General features: G+C 42.7%; 1 protein-coding gene and 1 long non-coding RNA gene across 6 annotated transcripts in view; one reads left to right on the top strand and one right to left on the bottom strand.

The window, feature by feature from the left end:
* The window catches only part of CHRM2 (cholinergic receptor muscarinic 2), a 136,643-nt gene extending 133,626 nt beyond the window's left edge, over positions 1–3,017 (bottom strand). For 3 of the 5 annotated variants that reach the window (XR_006289028.1, XR_006289033.1, XR_006289034.1), the window contains exon 1: positions 259–395. The gene's annotated coding sequence lies outside the window, so the exon portion shown is untranslated. Of the gene's footprint in view, positions 1–258; positions 396–2,760 lie in introns of those variants that run through there. The other 2 variants (XM_043541149.1, XM_043541155.1) reach the window with 1 other exon arrangement.
* Positions 1–21,652, top strand: part of LOC122464724 — a 44,131-nt gene that overhangs the window by 5,876 nt on the left and 16,603 nt on the right. Inside the window, exons 2-4 of the long non-coding RNA XR_006289036.1 lie at positions 7,934–8,080; positions 16,068–16,181; positions 20,510–20,552. This is a non-coding gene — a long non-coding RNA (uncharacterized LOC122464724). The remainder of the gene's footprint in view (positions 1–7,933; positions 8,081–16,067; positions 16,182–20,509; positions 20,553–21,652) is intronic.

Below are 21,652 nucleotides of genomic sequence, written 5' to 3'. Positions count from 1 at the left end.
TCAGATCTCCTCCTGCTTATGTTCTTATACCACTTAGAAAGATTTCCTCTGGCCCCCACAGGAATGTAAGGTAATTCTGAACGAATGGGTGTGATTTTCTTCTCGCATAAGCCTTAATCCAAAAGTCATTTAAATCAACCTCAGTCATCCCTTTGGCTTCGAACCAGGCACCGGTGTTACTATCGTGTAACTCCATAGAGATACTCTTGATTTACCCCAGCAAAAGCGAGCGGAAAGTCAGGCCCTGAAAGTACTCACCCGCCTACATTTCTTGCAACAGTCTTGCTGGTGTAAGAGGAAACAGGTACACCAAACTCTTAAAGTCACATTAGCAGACTCCGAGACCTTGTCGCTTAACATATTTTAAAATGCATTAATCAAGATCCTCATTAGGGGGAAAACGGAAAGTACACGCCTCTTGCCTCCCCCCACCCCCAGGTGCGTTTTTAATGTTTGATTGTGCACGTTGATTCCTGTGGAATTAATTAGAGTTCAATTATCATATACACAAATCAGCCTTGCCTAGGGCGAGGCGGATTAAGAGGTGTGACAGCTATGGCCCAGTTTGAACTATTCTTCCTTCTTGGGTATTTCATTAGCACAGGTGTCTGAAAATGTGCTTCCTTCATTTAATGAGAAGGGGAAAAAAGACCTTTTTTTTTTTTTTTTGGAGGGGAGGGACGCTGCCCTTGTCCCACTACCAGCCCCTCCGAAGTATATTACTTCATAGGAAGACTTTGAGGGCAGTAAGTAGCCTTCAGGATAGGACGTTAGTGGCTCTCACCAGCTACAGGGGGCTCCATACTGATTTAAGCGGGTTCCTATAGACCCTATCACAGCTCCAGCCCAAAGCTGAGATATAGACGCGCGCATCGGGATCGCATTGGATTAGAGCCCTAAGTGATGAAAATGTAACCAAATGACACCCAAACCTGGCTGGTTTCCGTTCAGTCCAAACCTCCTTCCCCAGAGAAATAAAGAGACGTTGCTGTAAATCGTAGTATATACAAATGCACGTCTTCTTTTTTCTTCTTTCCTGCACGCCGTGCCTAGGGCCTATTAAGACTTCTTGTCTCTGAAATTTATAGTACACAATATTTCTGTCCTAGGGAAATTAGAGGGGTTTCCCGCCTCTCTCTCTAAACTATATTCATAACCAGTTTTAGCAGATATATCTCGATGACACTCAAAGACTCTTTGGTAAACAATGCTTTTAAACTTTGACAGAGCGTCTGTTATTGCAAACTCCTTTCTTCGGAGCGGTAAATCTGTTTCACAAACCAGCTACAACACATTTGATGCTCCCGAGTCTAAAATATTTGAAATGCAGAAGAACCCTTTCTCAACCAAGCACGGGCAAACAAAAACCCTCATCGTCTGCAACCTGTTAAACAGCTGTAGAGGGGACCTGATGTTAAGGGGGGGGGGGAGCAGTGTAACATGAAGCAGATATTTACTAACGCCAGATTTATCTCTTCCCTCCCCCCCCACCCCCCTGAGCTTAGGGGTGCTGCTGGAGGAGGAAATAAAGTTGGGAAAGTTTCAGTGGCTGTACTGTTCCTAATGTGGTTCACCGTATTATCCTATAACAATATGATAGCAGAACCCAGACCCCCAAGGCAGTTATGCTGAGAGCGGGAAAAGACAGAGGAGTCTGCAATCTGGATAAATGTCAAGGGGCGAGGGATGGAAGGATGCAATCGGATGTATTCACCATGAAGACATTTTCGCAGACCTCCCCTCCCCATGGCCGTTTTTATTGTATATCCTGTGGGAAGCGGGGGGTATCTTGCACAGGCCTCTCTGCGGGGGTAGTTCTTGCAAGATCAGAACGAAGTGGTTTGATGAAACTCTGCTCCACAGGGCTTTGCAGCAATTCCCTGATTCCGCGCCTCAGTGGGCACTGAGAAGAAGATCAAATAAGGCTTCAAAACCTTCCAAGCCGGAAGGGAAACCGCGTCTCCTCAGTTTTGCAGAGTAAACCGCTCAACTATTACCGTGAGTGCGCACAATTACCCAACCAACAGCACGACCTGGCTCTAGGTATAACGTAAGGGGTCACTTCAAGGACATACGAGAAATCCCCGTCTTCTGGGAAATGAAGTAACTAGAGGGGAACGCTGCACATTTCTCATCTTGCTTTCCCAGAGGTATTGATACCATTGGAGCATCCAAACCCAGATGAATCCAGGGAGCTCCACTCACGGCATCACAGTTTCTCCTGGGAGAAAGGGGAACTACATTCTGCTGGCCTCATTCTCGCCAGGAGTCCCATTGCAGTCTACTAGAGGGCAGGATTTGCTCCTCACTGCTTTTGCGATAAGAAGGAACCTGTCCTAAAGTCTGATCATCCTGTCCATCCCGTTTTCAGGTAACCACTATGCTCTCTGTGCATGGGACTAAACTCATGAAGACAGGCTATCAGTGCACTGGTCAAATCACACGTAGAGCGGTACCGCATGTAACTGACGCATGTCTTAAGTGTTAGCAAAGTTTCCCTAGAAAGAGTCTGGGTGGTAAAAGCGGCGCACCTTCACAGCACCGCTGGCAGCAACACGTCTGTCTTAAGCCCCGGGGCAAAGAGTTGGCACTGCCACGGCTACACTTCATTCATTCGTGTAAACACCCCACTCAGTCATTCCTGTTCCATGGAAGCGCAGGCTCGCCTCTAAGGAGCAGCGTCCCGAGACAGAGCTGGAACCAGCTCGCGTTCTGACTGATGGCTCATCAGCCCCGGGCCGAGAGAGAGAGGACACCCACCTGTGCTACCCAAGAGAGGGAGACTGGACCACTTGCTTCCCCGTCTGCGGCTCAGCTCCCTGTCCCTTGGGGCTGTTGGAATCAGATCGCTCCTCCGTGGGGAAAAAGAGGCACCGTGATAGGAAACGGTCATTCCAAATTGGGACAGCGTCTCAGGAGTACCCACGGATTGCTTCCTTTTTCTTTAGGAAAGCACCCAGCCAACCGCAAATGTCTCCTGGGCCATATGCTTCCTTGTAGCTTAAGCAGTCCCGTCACTGCGGAAGAAGGCGATTTTAGGCTACGGGTGTCCCATAATAATAATAGTTAACAAAAAAGCGTTAGCCTTGCTTTGGAGAAATAAAAGCCGGGATATGGACACTTGGTCTAAATGCTTCTACCGCACGCTGTTCATTGTATGACTGTCAAGCTGGCTGCCAGGCAAGGAAAGGAGAACCCTTAAACTAATCTAGCCGGAGCTAATCCATAACACCCTATGGCAGAGATGGTGAACAGAGGTCTCCCAGTAGTACCTGAAGCACTGTATTCACAACCTTTCCAAAAACTATTGTAGCTTCTGACCTCCCCAGCCGCATTGCTGGAAGACTTCTGCAGGATCTTCCACCAAGGCACCGAGGATAGGCTACACACCGGGTTGTTTCTGGAGCGGGATATTCTAGGGCTACCTTGTTGATCTAAATAAGATTCGTGACATTAGTTTTCTGCTGTTTAGCTTTCTGTGTGTCACTACACCCATTTAACTTCACACCGTAGGGGAGCCTGCAGATGGCTGATGTAAAGGAGCTGGGTAAGGGTGCAGGCGTTTGGGAGAGTCCAGTGCAACAACAAAAATGGGAAACTATAAACAAGCAAGGTGCAAACAACTGAAAGTGAGAAAGAGACAGAGGAAAGGAAACAAAACAAAACAACAAAGTCAGCCTCCATGCAAAGAAATGATTAAAAGGCACTTACCAAACCGAAATTCAATGCTCTAGCTGAACTGACGTTCATACCTTTAACAGATAAGGGAATACAGTCAGCTGCCTAAGTCCAGATCAGTCTGTTCATATGACTAAAGTAAAGTTAGGTCTGCCAGGAGAAGGCAATAAATCATTGTAATATGACAACTCAGGAGCTAGCTAGCCAGGGAACTACGAGCCGCATAGCTCCTTCCTCCCGTCTGAAAGCACTGGAACACAGACGCAAGGAGATAGATGCCTTGTCCCCCCCCCCCCCTTCTCTCTCTCTCCCCCCCCCCAGGCTAAAGGAATTAGCTACTGAATTGGTAATAGACAATCGCTATTTTTCTTCCTTCCCTGCGCGATGACAGTTGTTTCCTAGACCTTTGGAAGCTCAAAGCCCGAGATAATGGGAATGATTCAAAACAGACCGTACCGATTAATTTGAAATTCGCAGAGATCTGGGACGAGAGTCAGGGATCAGGGTGATTTTTCAAAGCCAAACTGATCCACTCTCGTTCCAAAGGGAGTGGTGGCTCGCTGGACACATTACATCTACTGTGTTATTAAGGGTATAAACCGTGTCTGGGAGACCATCCCTACAGGCACAGTGACGACAAGAAGCTAACACGTCGGAAGCATTGCAAGATGAACGCGCAATGAGTTTGTCTGTCAATAAACCCTTCAAATTGCAGACGTCTCTTTGGGCTTCTAGGTATAGACTGCATTGCCTGATCTTGGCAATCACAGGTTCTTACGCGAACCCATAAGGTCCTATGCAGGTTCTATGCAGGTATGTGGACTGATCTCAAGACTATTTTAGAGCAATCTGCAAAATAATATGTATTTACTGAGCCACCAATGTAATATCATAAAATACACGGAACTTTGCACGGGTTTATGCACATGATTGAAACAGTGGCTGCTGAAAATGATTGGTCAAAACACCGCTGTCCGAAATATTTGTGAACCTTGCTTTAAAAGCAAAGAACAAGTAAGCACACTGAAGGTATATGGGCTGCATTTAGAGTGTGTATGATTTCAAAGTGCAGCCGGCCAGCTGGGGTTATAATGACCCAGGTCTTGCAGGTGCAACATACCAAGTGTACTGCAGAGGCCGATAGCTTTAATGCAGCTCTCCCTGAAGCAGGAAGTAAAAACAAGAAACCGAGTTACCTCCCGCATCATGTTTTCTTAGTTATTGCACGTAGAAGCGCAAACCCACTAGACCTAAAACCCCAGCTGACAGAGTGCTTTTTAAATTGCGTCAAGCGAAGCGTCAAGTCAGAAAAAAGCTAAGTGAGGCTGAGGGCCAGACCAGCCGAAGAAACTTGAGCGTCTCGATGAAAGCCCGGGGGATGATCGCCACTTTCCTAACCGTTTTCAGCACCCTGGACAGTTCAGTCTCAGCTCAAGCCCTTGGAGAGGGACGCAAAAAGAAAGGGAGTACTTGTGGCACCTTAGAGACTAACCAATTTATTTGAGCATGAGCTTTCGTGAGCTACAGCTCATGCTCAGATAAATTGGTTAGTCTCTAAGGTGCCACAAGTCCTCCTTTTCTTTTTGCGAATACAGACTAACACGGCTGCTACTCTGAAACCTGGAGAGGGACGGGGGACTCCAGTCCTCCTGGCAATGGCAAGCCGGAGTCTGCCATTCCTACTGATGTTTAACGTTAGCTTGTTCTTTATCTTTTCATCCGGAAACTTGGACACGCAAACTTCCCTGCACATCAGCATGGGGAAACCTTCTAAAAGCTCACTTCCCAAAGCCCCTCTGCCCTTTACAGGGCAGAGGGGCGAAGCCGTGCTAAGGAATGACACTCCCTGTGTAATGTAACGCTCCCTGCTCCGCAAATTAACGTCCTGGCCATTATTCCTCACCCCGCCCCCCCGCTTCTTAATGCTATATTCCCAAATGACCCGAAGGAACTCAAAGCGCAGTCACATCTGACCACATCTGGGGCTGGAATGAGGGTGGTTGTCTTTTTGGCTATTCCCCCTTAACTCTTTGGAGCTCACAATATGATCTGTGCATTCCCCAGGCACTACTAATTCTCCTTTTGCTTATCAGCTGCAATGCTTCCCGCCGGCCTAGCTGTGGCCTATCTGTGTATTCTTCATTATTTCCTCTAATACAGCAAAACAAATATTACACATCTGTCACAGGGGTATTTACGGTTGTTACATCAGTTATTTTGAGGGTTGCTTGCTTGCCTTTGAAGATGACTTCTGTCAGCTCGCGGGAGAGGACTCTCTCTAATTTAAATGGATACCTTCATCTGAAGAGTTTGCAGCTGCAAATGAGAGAGCCCTCTAATGCGTTGGTGAAGTTGTCCACCCCCTCCCGCGCAGAACTCGGTAACCCCGGGCTCGGTAATAGCGATTGCTCTCTTCAGACCGGGCTCTGAAGTAGCTAATTAGTAGCCATATTGCAAAGGCGTCAGTGGAATCTCCCTCTAATGAGATTTCAGTCAATAAAAGCCTGCCCTGCTATATTTATAAGTACCCACTTTCCTCTGACTAGACACAGGCGCGGTGTGTGCCTATAGAAACCCTAGTGTAAATCGTGCCATGTTTTGTCTTTATTTTAATTCATTGGATAAGGAGGAAGATGGGTTCAAAATCCAGTAGGTCATAAGAGATGCCAAGCACTCAACTGCTGTAAGTAGACAGAGCTCCAGGGACTTCAGTGGAACACGGTCGATTTACACCAACGGAAGATTGCTCTCTGGTGGATGGATTTGCAGAGGTTCTGCTTCTGAAATGAGAGAGGGTCACACATCCGTGGAAATTGTTTTCTTCTGCCAGAAAATGTTCTGTAAACTGGCCTGAGAGTGACAGAAAAATAACGCGGTGTTCTCCATTAGGCATTAACTTGGTGATTTATTGGTACTTGATGACAAAGGAAAATCATTCTCATAAGATCCTGCCCTAGAATAAAATTTCAGGGTTCTTTCCTGTCATGCTTCAGGTATTCAGTAAATAGAAATCTACCCTGCTGACCAGGCAACCTCAACCTTCTTCTTAGGAACTGGTGTACAGCTTGAGAGATATAGGAGGGGGGTAATTTTAAGACTGTGTGTGTGGTAGTGGTGAGAACAACAAAGGTGGTAAAAAGGACCGGAGAAGATTAAAGGAATATGCACGTAGCATGTGCAGTCATACAGCTCTGCTTTTTCAAGGCCCACTCCTTTCCATGCATGGATGCCTGACCCAAAACAGCTCTGTGTTCTGGGGACAATGTCACAGAGGTGCATGACCTCCATAGCTCCATTCCCCATCCATTCAGACCTCCACCTATCGATCCAAGTACAACAATAATTTTAATCGCTCTGTGAGGATAAGGCTCTAATGTAGAGGGTCTTTGTGAATTAATCCCATATTTTGGTTTTATTATTAATTCAGTCACATATTACAGCTTGCAAGATTTCTTAGATTTTGATCCTGCAATGTTCAGTGCATCCTCATCTCATGCGGGGCTTGCACGATCCAGTATTTGGGCTCCAGTTTGTCAAAGCATTTAAGCACATGCTTGGCTTGAAGCATATACTTATATATGTATATCAATCCAGACTCAGCAAAACATCTCAACATGGGTCAATGGGATTTAAGCATGCGTTTAGTTTGCTGAATGAGTCTTAGTGCACTTATTTAAATTTGGCACAACATTAATGCTATTGTTATTGAACATGCATATTATAGTAACTCCCACAGACCCTAACAGGAATCAGGTGGTCATTATGCTAGATGCTGTGCAAATGCACAAGAAGACATGGGTCCTGCCCTGTAGTGCTCATAATCTAAAGATCATATTCTATCACCCTTGCTTATGATGATTAGCACCCTACTTGGGACCTGATCCTGTACCTATTGAAGTCAATGGGAGTCTTTTCACTGATATGAATGGGTTTTGGATCAGGCCCTTGGAGAATAGTCTCATTGGAATCAATTGGATCTCTAGCTAAATTGGGTGTTATTCATGAATAAAGGTGGCTCAATGCAAGACCTGACAGTCTAATCCATTTTCTATTAACAAACTCAGACTGTCACAGGCTCAGTAATTTAGGATTATATATCTGTCTTGTATCTCTTCTATTCACAACTCTTTGTGTTTTTTGTGAGGGCTAAGTTCTGACAGGTCAATCTTTTAGCTGGGATTCGCTGTTTATTGAATCTGTCTACAATCTCACTTCCTTTTTCAGAGCCAATGAGTCATTTAAACCTTCTTGTTAGTTTCAGGCTAATGCTTTGGGAAACAGAGGAATCACCAGACTGGATCAAATCCATGGACCAGTGAGTGCAGAATTTTGTCTCCAGCAGTGATCAGCATCCAGATGCTTCAGAGGAAGATGCAAGTAACCTCACATTAGCAGAGAGGAGGTAATCTGCCTCTATATTAAATTGCCTCCTAATCTCTAATAATCAGAGATTGTTTTACTTGTTTTAAATTCCAAAGCATGTAGTTTAATAGTTCTTTCAAAATTTATGCTAGTATTATCCATTATAACTCTAGATGTTCTTGCTATCCATATTGATATCCAATACTTTTGGTACCTTGCTAAGTTTTGGGCCAGAAGGTCATCCTGGACAATGAGTTTTACCATTTAATTACATGTTGTCTGTAAACATATTTCCTTTAATCAGTGTTTTCAATTTGACCCCTTTTAATTTCATTGAGTGTCCCCCACCATGTTCTTGTGTTATAAAACTGGGAGTTTCTGTTCCCTCCGTCTGTCTTCTCTAGACTATTCATTATTTTCTATACTTTTATCATGTCCTCTTATTCATCTCCTTTCTATGATGAACAATCACAATCTTTTAAATCACTTTTCATTTGAGCGTTTTTCTAGGCCCGTAATCAATCTTGTCACCCTTCTCTAAAACCTCTCTAAGTCTGCAATATCCTGTCTGAGAAGGGGTGTTAGGACCCAGATGTGGCCATTCTAACCTAGTTGTCAGAGACAGAGTCCAAGTGTCAAAGGTAAGAGCCAAAATCAGAGTCCAGGAATCCAGCCAAGAGTTAGAGCCAAAATCAGGAACTCTAAGGACCCAGGGACTAGCACCCAGTTCTGCAGAGCCTGGAATAGCTGATATCCCCTCAGTGCCACCAGGAGGCCATGCAGAGGCAGACCCAGGGAACATTATGGAGAGTAGGTGCTGCAGGAATTACCCAGTCAAGAGACCCAGCGTGATGGTTCCCTGTGGCCCTCTGAGTGGCTATGCACTGTGTTTAACCTCAGCGCTTGCTCCAGGAAGTTGTCTGGGCACCCACACAGACTTTGGCCTGCTGCAATGCCAGACTTTGCTTGATCTCATGATCTCTGACTCCAGCCTGCCTCTGACCCTGATTCCTGCCTCTCAGTTCTGGACTGGTACAGCCTCTGATATCCAGTCTTTGACCCCAGCCTGACCTCTGACACTGACGCTTGCTTATGGAACCCGGCACTTGTGATTCCTCGAACTCCTGCCTGGTGACTACTGTCCCTGGTGGTGGACCTCAACCCAGCTGAGACTGCTAGGCCAGACTGCCTACACCCTGGTCCCTTACAGGAATGAAGCTAGGGATCAGAGCCAGAATCAGGATCCAGAAACCAAGCCAGGAGTCAGAGCCATATTCAGAATCCAGGGATCAAGCAAGAGTCAGCTCCAGTAGCCAGTCAGGAAGTCTCTCAGTCAATTTCCTTTGCCTCCTTCATGCTTAAATACTGTGGTCAGGCCAATTGATGGGGATGATCATCATCCCTAGCAAGATCCTTATGGGTGGTGCATCTGGGGGAGGGGGCAGAGAGTTCTGCCAGCCCCTCACTTCCAGTAGTGCTGGGTGAGCTGCCCAATAGAGGCTAGGTTGTGAGGGCTGCCTGGGAACCCAATACCCTTACATGGGATGGCCGGTGCTGCACACACTATTCCAGCTGAGGCTGCACCACTGATGTATATAATGGCATGATATTTTCCGTATTATTCTCAATACCATTTGTTATTCAACCTAACATCTTGTTTGCTTTTTTAACCACAGCTGTACATTGAGCTCAGGTGCAGTAATGCCTAGGTCCCTTTCCTGAGTTGATACAGTTAATGTAGAACCCAGCAAGGTATATGAATAGCTGATTTCGCCCCCCTCCTCCAGTGTGTAACACTTGGCATTTATCAACATTGAACTTCATTTGCCATGGTGTTGCCCATTCTTCACCTTGCTTGGTTAAACTCATTCATCTTTCTGCACTCCCACAACTGCCTCCTATTCATCTCTCACACTAATAATCCTTCTGAGTGTCCTTGCTCTTCCTCACTGCCACTAGTCACCCCTCAGCATAACTAGTCCGCAAACATACTTTCGTCTTTATTACTGCTAAATTCCAGCTCTTTTTTCCTTTACTTTAGTCCTACTCCAGCTCTATAGGTAGTTTCCCTATTTTCTGTGTGAACTCTTTTAAAATGGTCACTTTATTGTGCTTCTCACTGTAAAGTTTTTTTTGGGAGCTTTGTGTGCAGAGCACTATATAAAAATACATACACAGGGCCAGCTCCTCAGCTGGTGTAAATGTAATTCACATTAATGAAAATCAGTGTAGCTTCATGGCAGTGCATGTATATACAATATCCAAGAGAAAAGAAATATCAGCTACTGCCATATATTCCAGCACCCACTTCTTTACTCTAAAATCCCCCTGTCTTCAGTCTTGGAAATTGCACAGCCTTTGTTTATCTTCATGGAAGCTCATAACCCTCTTTTCGTTATTATTTTATTGTTGTTATTATTATTATTACTATACAAAGAATTTTAAAGTTGTCCTAAGAAATCTGGTAGACTTATTGGTGTACCATCATTACTGAAAATCTAGCCACTATTTCTACAGCAAGGCTGAAATGTGTTTACAGAATGTGAGAGTAGTAAGCAAAACGTTGCTCCCCATCCCATCACGGCTTTATTTAATTAGCTTACTTTAAAATAATAAAATAGATAACCCTGATTGCTTATGCAAGTAGCCCCTTCAGGCACAGAATAAGTGCAACCTCTCTGGCACTATTCAGATATGCTTCCTATAAGTGTTACCTGAATTGTATAGGTCCCTGCAGCAATACATCAACTGGATTACTTTACAAGGAACTGAGAGACTTCCTTGAGGACATGTGATAATAGCTTAGTAGCTCAAAATTGTATTATATCTGGTTAAAACAGCCTCTCTAATATGCTTTGTTATTTATAAGGAGGAAAAAAGGAAGGTCCCAACAGAAGTTTTAAGTTGCTGCAATGACGATTGTGCTAATTATTAATAGCAATAAATCCTGAGTAGCCAAAGTTCAGCCAAGAGGCCAAATGAGACCCAGGGGGTTCTACAAAGTGTCTTGCATGCACGGTCTTCTTTAATGTGGCCTGTGGCCTGTGGTGACTACAGATCCCAGCATGTAATCCTGCATAAAAATTGAAGATTGAATGTTGGGGTCTGTAGTCTGGACAAGTCACACCTCTACATTAAAGATGAAAATAAGTGAAAACTTCCCCTTTCTATATGGCCTTTAGCCTCTTGACAAGTCACCGCTGTGATCCATGGGTGCGCCAACTTTCTGTCTTTTCATTAAACCATAATTTCTACTATTAATCTTTCTAATCTTGCCACATAGATTTTATATACCGTTATTAATGCTGATAAGAACAATTCATTCTTGCATCCGTCCCAGAGAGAGATGAGGATGATGAAATGGAACATGGTATAATTCCATCAGGAAGGGTCTGTGATGAAATCACACCTGTCTCCCTAAAAATCAGTACCGAGCCAATGCAGAAGTACATTCCTGTATCAATACCAGACGGAGGTTGAAATACATATACAGTAGTTATGTTTGTTGTGAGGCACTGGGAATATTATGATGTCTGTGCGTTTCCACACCATTTTGAAAAAGTCACTCTGTGGTGTAAACTTAATTGATTATGAAGCCTGCTAACATTCTGCTCATGATTTGCATCTTCAGGAAACAACCTGAATTAACTTCATGAACTGCATAGCTCCCGTGTATTATTCCAGTTGATTGTATCTATTTAATTTTGCATGACTTCCTTTGAAAGATTATGGTGAACATTAACTCAGAATTTTTTCACAGTGACTGATCCAAGGAAAAGAGCTACTTTTCTGAACCACTGGGGGATATTTTATACACATATTTTGTTCCATATTAAAAGACAGATACAAGAAATGTATACATTAATTGGATTTATAAGATACAGTAGTATTCCATGAAATCTGTCTCTAGTGGTGTAGTCACCAACTCAGGAAAGGACTTGGCAATAGCTACATTTTAAGCATGTGTTTACATGCTTAAAGGTAAGCCTGTGCCTAAATGCCTTCCTGAATAGGGAAACTTTCCCAAATTGGGTCTTAGTATTTTTAGTACAGGCCAGGGAGTCAGGATTCCTGGATTCTCTTCCTAGGTCTCATTAGGTGAGTCATTTTAAGCCCAAATTTTCATAAAAGAGCCCGCTACTTTTGGGTGCCATAGTTTTTGTGTTCTCAACTTAAGCCCCCCAGTGACTGCCTGGTTTTCAGAGGTTCAGAACACTGACAAATCCAGCTGAAGTCAATGTGAGCTGTGCACCCTCAGCATAAGTGAAAATCAGGACCTAGGTATCTTGGGTTAGTTGCTCAAAAAGCGAGGCTCTTAGGGTTCCATTCTATACGTTCCATTCCATGCATCCGATGAAGTGAGCAGTAGCCCACGAAAGCTTATGCTCAGATAAATGTGTTAGTCTCTAAGGTGCCACAAGTACTCCTGTTCTTTTCTCGAGGCACTTAAGAAAATGTAGGGCATAACCTCTCTATGGCTTGGTTTTCCTATCTGCAAAATGGCTGCAGTACTTACCCAACACAGATCAGAGTTGTGTAGCTTTGTTAATTAATGTTTGATAAGCAATTTAAGATATACGGAGGAAAACTGCTACTGCATATTAGTTCAAATAGCAGCAGCAGCATACATGCACACAGCTGTTTAATTTCAGGCACTGTTTTTTCACCTCTGCAACTTGTCAGGTATAAGTATTTGCTTAAAGTTTAAGTTAAACATATGTCTAAGTGCTTTGCTGAACAGGGATGGACACTTGCAGGTACACACGTGCTTAGGTGTTTTGTTGAACCAGGGCCTATGTCATGGAACTGTATTGTAGCAATTAATGGGAGCATGGATCATGTATACAGAAATACCAGCAGTTTCCTTTGTTCTTATAGCATCAGGAGTTATTTATTGGAATTTTTCCATACTCCTTTTTTATGCATATTTTTATGCAAAGCCTTCACTCTAATAAGATGTTCCTGAACTTTAGCATATTTCACAAACTTTATATTGTTTTCAAATCTTCATTGTCGACAGACACTTCATCTTCTAATCTGGACTGAGTGAGTCTAGGAACTGAAAAGCCCCCGAGCAATAAGAAATAGCCCCAGGAGACAATCCAATTACCAGTTCCATCTTATTATGCAAGCTGTTGTTTTAGTTGAATAAATAAAAAAATCAGCAATGCAAAGGCCAAAACCTGTTTGCTTTCGACAACACATTTAATAAGGGGAGCAGGGTATCACATTAAAGTGGAAAGAAAGGGGTGAAGAGAGGAACCATTCTTCAGATCATACTGAACTGTTCTTTGAGACGTTGAAGCAAATGCACTTAACCTTATACCCTTTATTGTAGCCTATTCTGTAAGGAAAGATGAACCACTGGATAAAAGAGGGGCTTATCTCCAAAGATTACAAACCTTTGCTTTTGCCAGATATGCAGGTGAATTGGGAAGAGGTTTTAGGGTCTGAGCTTGTACACAGGAAGTCAATGGCAACATCCCCCTCCCCACTGACTGCAGAAGGTGCAGGATCAGTGTCTTGAAGAATAATGTTGTTTTCCCAAGGGTTGAAGAATTCAAGCTAACCCCCAACCAAACCATACTCTGAAAAAGTGCTGTTCTTAAGTAGTTTTGATTACAGATGTAGTCTCAAAGTTGCCATTGTTTCTAATCTGCCTCCAGCTGTTAGTGGCCCAAAGTAATTATGATTTGGTGACTGTTTGGTAGCCCATGTGAAAGAAGTTAGTGGCTTCAGTCCAGTTCTGAGTGAACGTGTTTCCATATGACAAAGCAAAGTTGCCACTAATTGTCTGTGACATCATAATGAACAAGGAGTCTTCGGACCCGAGCTCTGTGGCCTCAAAGCACCTCTCACCAGCACTGATTTGCAAGTGGGCTACTTAAATTACAGATCATACTTTGGAAAAAAAGCCCACATCCTCTAGAAATTCTTTTTCAGTGACCTGTACTACTCAGATCCTTGAATAGATCTCGCTCCATAGTACTCGCATCAAGAAAAGGCATCCCAACGCCTTCCTTTCAAACAGTAACTACAATGTCATTTCAATTCTATTAGAAGTGTGGTAAGAGGAATCCCCAGCTTGCTGCACACTCCACCAAGAAGATGTTCAAGCTGCTGCAGGAAGTGTTGGTGGTGATCCTCTAACTGTTACCTTTTCCACTTAGGCTACAGTGAACCAGTGACACAGCATATCATTAGGGACTATTCTGAATAGAGAGATGTAAACCCAATTTACTGGGCCCCAATCTAACAACCTGTGAAGTTAATGAAAGACTCCCATTACCTTGGCTACTTGTAATCATTAAAATGTAACCACACTTTTTGCAAGAGTAGGGAAGTTAGTCAGTGCCCTGGCCAAATTCCTGTTTGAGTAATAACGTGTCTTCTTTAAATTCCCTCTTAAATTTCAGCTGGCCACAGTGTTCTTCACTTCTGGCCATAAACTACTGCACACTATTCTGTGTACCTATATTATACCACAAGTTTCACATCAGTAGTGTCTATATCTCAGTAACAGGTGACGACAGCTCTATACAATAACTTGTGTGTGTATTTACATGTACGGTTGTAGAATTGGTAAAGCAGTGGCAACAATTATCCACTAATATGTGTTTGAATTTTTCAACAAGTTTACTTTGGCTGTGTTTGTACACATTTTGTGTCATTGAAAAATGAACTATTTTGTTGAATATTTCTGCAAATAAACTTGTTTTCTCAAATGTTCATGAAAAGCAAATATTCCCCCCAAATGAATTTTGAATTCAAAACTGAAAGTATTTGCACCAGAAACTTCATTCTAAGAGTTATGCTCATGCAATCAGGAAACAGAATCAATACCTAGCAACCTATGCATCCAATCAAAGCAGCATCCAGGGGTGAAATGGGATAATAACTTCTTCCATCCTTCTCCTCAAATGTGCCTCACGAGGCTTATGCAGTTGATTTACTTTCAGTTTCTGATAAAAATAATAGGTGGGACCAAATTATGCCTCTCAATTATGTTTGATCAATAGGAAATTAAATGAACTACTTACTATTGTGGAGTGATGGGAACCATAATGTGGTACCCTAATGATGCATAAGATAAGGGAGAAATATTTAAACGTACTAAGAAGGGAAGAAAAATTCTTTGGCATAAAGAAAAGAAAAGAGTCAGTTAATGAGCTTTCCCCCCATCCCCAAATTATAAAACCTGTGATGGTTAAAATATTTTCCTCCAGGAATCTGTCTAATTATGGCTTTCTCAGATTTTATCTGACTTGAAAATTTCTTACAAAGCATTTTAACCATTAAAAATATGATTTATTTCAAATGTAAAAGGTCATTTAATAATCCCAAGACTCTTCAGACCTCACAGCCATGCTGATCAATGTACACCTCAGGTGCATGGAAGCTGAGCTGTGAATTAATAAGTGCTATCACACAGCCCATGGTGCCTTATTTCTCAGACAATCATTAACATGTTGAAGCAGCCTTTGCTGGTGGGAAATGACATACAGCAGTGCAGGATTAACTGGCATAAGCACTTGGGCAGTTGATGCCCAAGCCCTGAGTAGAAGGAAACACTTTGCATGATGCTCAAGCATTTTGAGCTGTTAAACCTTTCAGTGAGGTACATCTCAAACTATGCTAAACAAGGTAGGAATCTTTATGAACCCTAAATTAGCTGTGTTTGTACAGTGCCTACCACAATGGGGTCCTGGTCCATGACTGGGGCTCCTCAGCACTGGAATAATACAAATAATAAATGATTTGTTAAATCATTTAATAGAAAAATCTAAGTTTGTGAGCCTAATCTAATCATATATATTTTTGCTGTGACTAGTTCTTCTAGTTTTAGTGAGCACTAAATGGAGTGGGACAGTGGCTGGATTCTGTGTTTCCCTTCTCCTGATATCAACTTGCTAGAGTTTAAAATAGAAAAATTAAAACTGGATTATGATCCCTTTCTTTCAATTATAATACTTTTGTCATTTAAAAATAGTTAAAAGGCCTGTTGTTGTTATCTTTTCCCTGGACAGACATTTCTGCAGGTAAATAGCACTGCAAATCATTTGGGGACATGCAGTTCAGTGACAGCCCACGGAACAACGTGTAAAGAGAATGAAGAGGCACACTTATATGACCTCACAATGGTAAGGCAAAAAACCTACATGTAACATTGCTTGGAAATTAGAACTGGCTGAACAACAACAGTTCTGTTTCACAGCTTTCTAGGTTTCCGAAATTGTTTTCATTCTGCACTGGAATGAAAACAAAAATTTTGAACATTTTCACAAAATGGAATTGCATCAAAACATCCATTTCAGATCAGAAAGGTCAGGTTTTTGATTTAGGTCTCTCTAGCACTCCCTGGTCAGAAGCATCCATACAGCTCTGGACCTCAGAAACCTCCCCATCACAAAATTCTTCAGAATCAATACAACTCCATGACATGTTTTGGTTTTGACAAAACAGTATATCTCATTGAAAGTATGTTTTGTCAGAAACGTTCTGTCCAATTTTATTGGAAATACAACACTCATCATTAGGAATCAGGAGGGGAGGTGCGCTAAGAAGAAGATGGGGGAGAAACAGAAGAGTTGGAGGTGTGGGGGTGGGGGCGGTGGACTCAGAAGCGTGCTGATGAAGAATGTTCAAGCGATCTTCTCAGATATCTTTTCTGTCCCATGAATGAAAGAAGACAGAAGGCAGAAGATACTGGAAGAGGCCCGCTGGCTAGATAAGTGGTGTAGGGTTTTGGTTTTGTGGAACATTGGTCCATCTTTTGTGGAGAGGGGGACTTTATAGTTTGCTTGGCCTCCACCCCAGTACAAGTACTTACAAGGGAAACCATCCTTCTTGGAGACAGGCTGGCTAGACTAGTCAGGGGAGCATTAAACTAATATCAAATGTGGAAGTTAAAGGGAGGGAAGACACAAGCACTCAGATAGCACAAAATTGAGATGTTGAGAACAAAATTAATCAAGGAACCAAAGAACATGATAAGAAAAAAATATTGAATTGCCTATAGACCAGAGGTAGGCAAACTACAGCCCGCGGGCCTCATCCGGCCTGCGGGACCGTCCTGCCTGGCCCCTGAGTTCCTGGCCAGGGAGGCTAGCCCCTGGCCCCTGCCCTGCTGTCTCCCCTCCCTGCAGCCTCAGCGCAATGCGCCGCCAGTGCTCTGGCCCACCGGTCTTGCCGGGCAGCGTGGTGGTGGCATGGCTGGCTCTGGCCAGGTGGTGGGGCTTTGCTGCTTTGAACAGCATGGTAAAGGGGGGGAGGGGGGGTGGATGAGGGGCAAGGGGTCCCAGGGGGCAGTCAGGGGACAGGGAGCAGGGGGTGGTTGGATGGGACCGAGGTTACGGGGGGGTGGGCAGCCAGGGGACAGGAACAGGGGTGGTTGGATAGGCATGGGAGTCCTGGGGGAGCCTCTCTGGGGGCAGGGGTGTGGATAGGGGTCGAGGCATTCAGGGGACAGAGAGCATGGAGGGGTTGGATAGGGGGTGGGGTCCTGGGGGGTGGCTAGGGGCCGGGGTCCCGGGAGGGTGTGGTCAGGGGACTAGGAGCATTGGATGGGTCAGGAGTTCTGAGGGGGGTGGGAAGTGGGAGGGGGCGGATGCGGGTGGGGGCTAGGTTCTTTGGGGAGGCACAGCCTTCCCTACCCAGCCCTCCGTACAGTTTCGCAACGCCAATGTGGCAAGTTTGCCCACTCCTGCTATAGATCAATGGTAGAAGCCTAGATAACAAACAAGAGGAATTGGAATTGCTCATTTATAAACACATATTCAATTTAGTTGGTATTACTGAAACTTGGTGAGATGATTCACACTATTAAAATATTAAACTCAATGGTTATAACCTATTTAGGAAGGGCTGAGTGGGCAAGAGGGGTGTGGGCGAGGCACTCTATGTCAAAAATGGTATTGGTCCATTACTAGATGGAAATGATAGAATTGCCAATAATAATGTAGAAAAAGCAGAAGTTGAATAAATATTTCTGTTCTCTATTTGGGGAAAAACAGATTATATAGTCTCATCATATGGTAATGATAACATACTTTCCATTCCACTAGTACCTCTATAGGATGTTAACCAGCAACAACTTGCATCCAAGAGTTCTAAAAGAGCTGGCTCAGGATCTTGGAGGAATGTTAATGCTGATTTTCAATATGTCTTGGAACAATTGTGAAGGGTCCCCAAAACTGGAAGAAAGTAACTGTTTTGGCAATGTTCATAAAGGGTAAATGGAATTACCTGCGTAAATACAGGCCTGTCAGCCTGACACCAATCTTGGGCAAGATAATGGAGCAGCTGATAAGAGCCTTGATTAATAAAGAATTAAAGGAGAGTAATATAAGTAATGCAAATCAACATGGTTTTATGGAAAACAGATCCTGTCAAATTAACTTGATATCATTATTGATGAGATTACATGTTGGGTTGATAAAGGTAATAGTATTGACATACTATACTTAGATTTCTGTAAGGCATTTGATTTAGTACCACACACAATTCTGATTAAAAAACTAGAGTGATATAAATTTAACATGGCACATATTAAAAATTGGCTAAGTGATAGGTATAAAAATGCAATTGTAAATGGGAAATCATCATTGAGTGAGTGTTTTCCAGTGGGTCCCACAGGGTTTGGTTCTTACACTATTTAACATTTTACACTATTTAACTTTTTTTAATGAGATGAAAGAAAAAATAAAATAATCACTCATAAAGTTTGCAGATGACACAAAAATTGGGAGAGTGGTAAGTAATGAAGAGGACAGGTCATTGATTCAGAAAGCCCTGGATCGCTTGGTAAACTGGGTACAAGCAAACAATATGTGTTTTAATACGGCTAAATGTAAATGTATACATCTAGGAACAAAGAATGTAGGCCATACTTACAGGATGGGGGACTCTATTCTGAGAAGCAGTAACTGTGAAAAAGATCTGGGGACTGTGGTGGATAATCAGCTGAATTTGATCTCCTAGTATGAGATCATACCAAAAAGAGCTAATGTGATCCTGGGATGCATAAACAGGGGAATCTCAAATAGGAGTAGAGAGGTTATTTACCTCTTTATTTGACACTGGTGTGACCACTACTGGAATACTGTGTCCAGTTCCGGTGTCCACAGTTCAAGAAGGATGTTGATAAATTGGAAAGGGTTCCGAGAAGAGCCACTAGAATGATTACAGGATTAGAAAACACACTTTATAGAGATAGACTCAAAGAGCTCAATCTATTTTAGTAACAAAAAAGGTTAAGGGGTGACTTGATTACAGTCTTTAGGTAATCTATATGGGGAACAAATATTTAATAATGGGCTCTTTAATATAGCAGAGAAAGGTATAACAAACACGATCCAATGGCTGGAAATTGAAGCTATAAAAATCAGACTGGAAATAAGGTGTACATTTTTAATGGCAAGAGTAATTAAAACCTTGGAACAATTTACCAAGGATCATGTTAGATTCTCCATCACCGACAATTTTTAAAGCAAGACTGGATGTTTTTTCTAAAAGATCTGCCCTAGGAATTATTTTGGGGAAATTCTATGGCCTGTGTTATACAAGAGATCAGTCTAGATCAAATTGGTCTCTTCTGGCCTCAGAATCTATGACAAACAATCATTTGCTTTTTACAGCCGTAGATACCCTCAAAACACTTTAAGAATGTAAGTATCATTTTCCCATTTTACTGGTTTGGAGACTGAGGCAAAGAGCTGACTTGCCCAAGTTCATAGAGCCTGTAAAGTAGCAGAACTGGGAAGAGAATCCAGCTGTCTTAGCTATCAGACCGGTGCCTGGTCCTCCAGACCACAGCCTCTATGGAAGATTAATAATTTCCTCTACTAAACCATTCCAATACTACTAGCAGTTACATGGTTCCCTTATTGGCTTCATAGAGAATTCAGAGTTATTACTGTAGAATGAGAACTCATTGTCTTTGCTTAATTGCTACCAGGATTATTCAATTCATTCCAAGGGAAAAAAACAAAGAATTGTTGCTATTTTTATAGCATTGATTACTAGAAGAAAGAAAATGTTCATTAACTTAAACTAAATGTTTAATATTGGTCTGCTTGGCATCTTTAATTTCAGAGCTGTCAGCAATTATTGGCATCTATTGAGCTTCCTCAATTCATGGTCACAGAGAGAGAATTAGCTAAAACACTGCACTATTCTGTATCCCCCATTTCTACTACTTGGAATAAGGAGCTTGTGGGATACGGTCTTTGATCTATCTTTGTCTGTGATTTGAAAAATGATTAGGCTTTTAGTCAAACAATTACTCCCTCTTTTCCTTTTCTAAAGAATTATACTTTGGCATTTTTCTTTTATAAATAATATCTACTCAGTGTTTTGTGTGCGTACCTATTACCATAGTATTTGAACACTTCCCAGGTTAATTAGATTGGTATGGGGAGGTCACTAACGAAATTCTTGGATTCTACCACTTTTCTTTCTCTGGTTCTAGGAAGTTCTGCGCCGGTTTTGACCTTGGATTCGTGTACCCACAGGTAAATGATTTAAATCAGCATTTTTCATTTTTAAAGCACTGTGCAAATATTAACTAATTAATCCTCCTTGCAAGTTAAGTGCCAGCAAGTTAGTATTATTATCCCCATTTTACAGATGGGGGAACATAGACAAAGAGGAGATAAGGGATCCTTGATCCTCATTCTAGTTCATTAGACCACACTTCCTCTTGATAATGATACCTGCACTAGTAACCAATTCAACAGACAAACTTCTATCTTAACTAACCACTTTAATGTTACCCTCAGGTTTCCAGTACAGTTTTGTTTAATCTTTAGTTACAGGCCACTTGTACTAGGCAACCAGCACATCCTAGGAAGCAGCTCTGAGACAATCCAAAATAAAAACATGCAATATCTGCTGAACCAAGCATGGGCACTGTTCTCAGAATTACTGGCCAGGGAAGGTGGCAGTGATGGGAACGACTTCATAGCACAGATCAATGGGTGTATGCAATGATACAGCCCTCTCCTAAGATCCACTGTGTGTGTGTAATGGGGGAAGTTTTAGATCTCATCCCCAACAGAGAGAACCAGCCTGTGAATATGTTCAAACTACCCTGAGTGTACTTCCTACTGTAAGATTACTGTTTACCTCCTTGAGTTTCATCCACTTTAGTATTTGGTATCGTTGCAATCGTTGCCTCACAACACAGGGAAAGACAGCGAGAAACAATCCCCCGTTGTGTTCATTAGGATCAGCTCAGTTCTGAGGTAGCAGCAGCAGCAGAGCTATTGCTATGTTCTCAGCTAGATCTATTTATATGCTGTGACATGGAGCACTTTTTACTGACTAAGATGTTCTTCCACTCACCGACCCTGGAAATTCTGCATTTCAGATATATTCTAAAATAAAAAACTACAACAGTAACATTCATTGCCCAAGTCACCCGGTGTAATTTCAAAAGTAGAGCACATCTATCATCCTGGGGGATGTGGATGGGAACAACCTACGAACCCCAAAGATTGACGTATTTGTTCTTGCAGCCTAGGGTTACACACTGACTAACTAAGTGAGTAAATTATATTGAGCCAAAGCAGATAGTCGTTACAAAAATAGAATTAGCATGTTATTGTGGCAT

This window comes from Chelonia mydas, chromosome 1, assembly GCF_015237465.2.
Source record: "Chelonia mydas isolate rCheMyd1 chromosome 1, rCheMyd1.pri.v2, whole genome shotgun sequence".
Lineage (NCBI taxonomy): Eukaryota > Metazoa > Chordata > Testudines > Cheloniidae > Chelonia > Chelonia mydas.
This window is presented reverse-complemented; position numbering and strand designations above follow the sequence as displayed.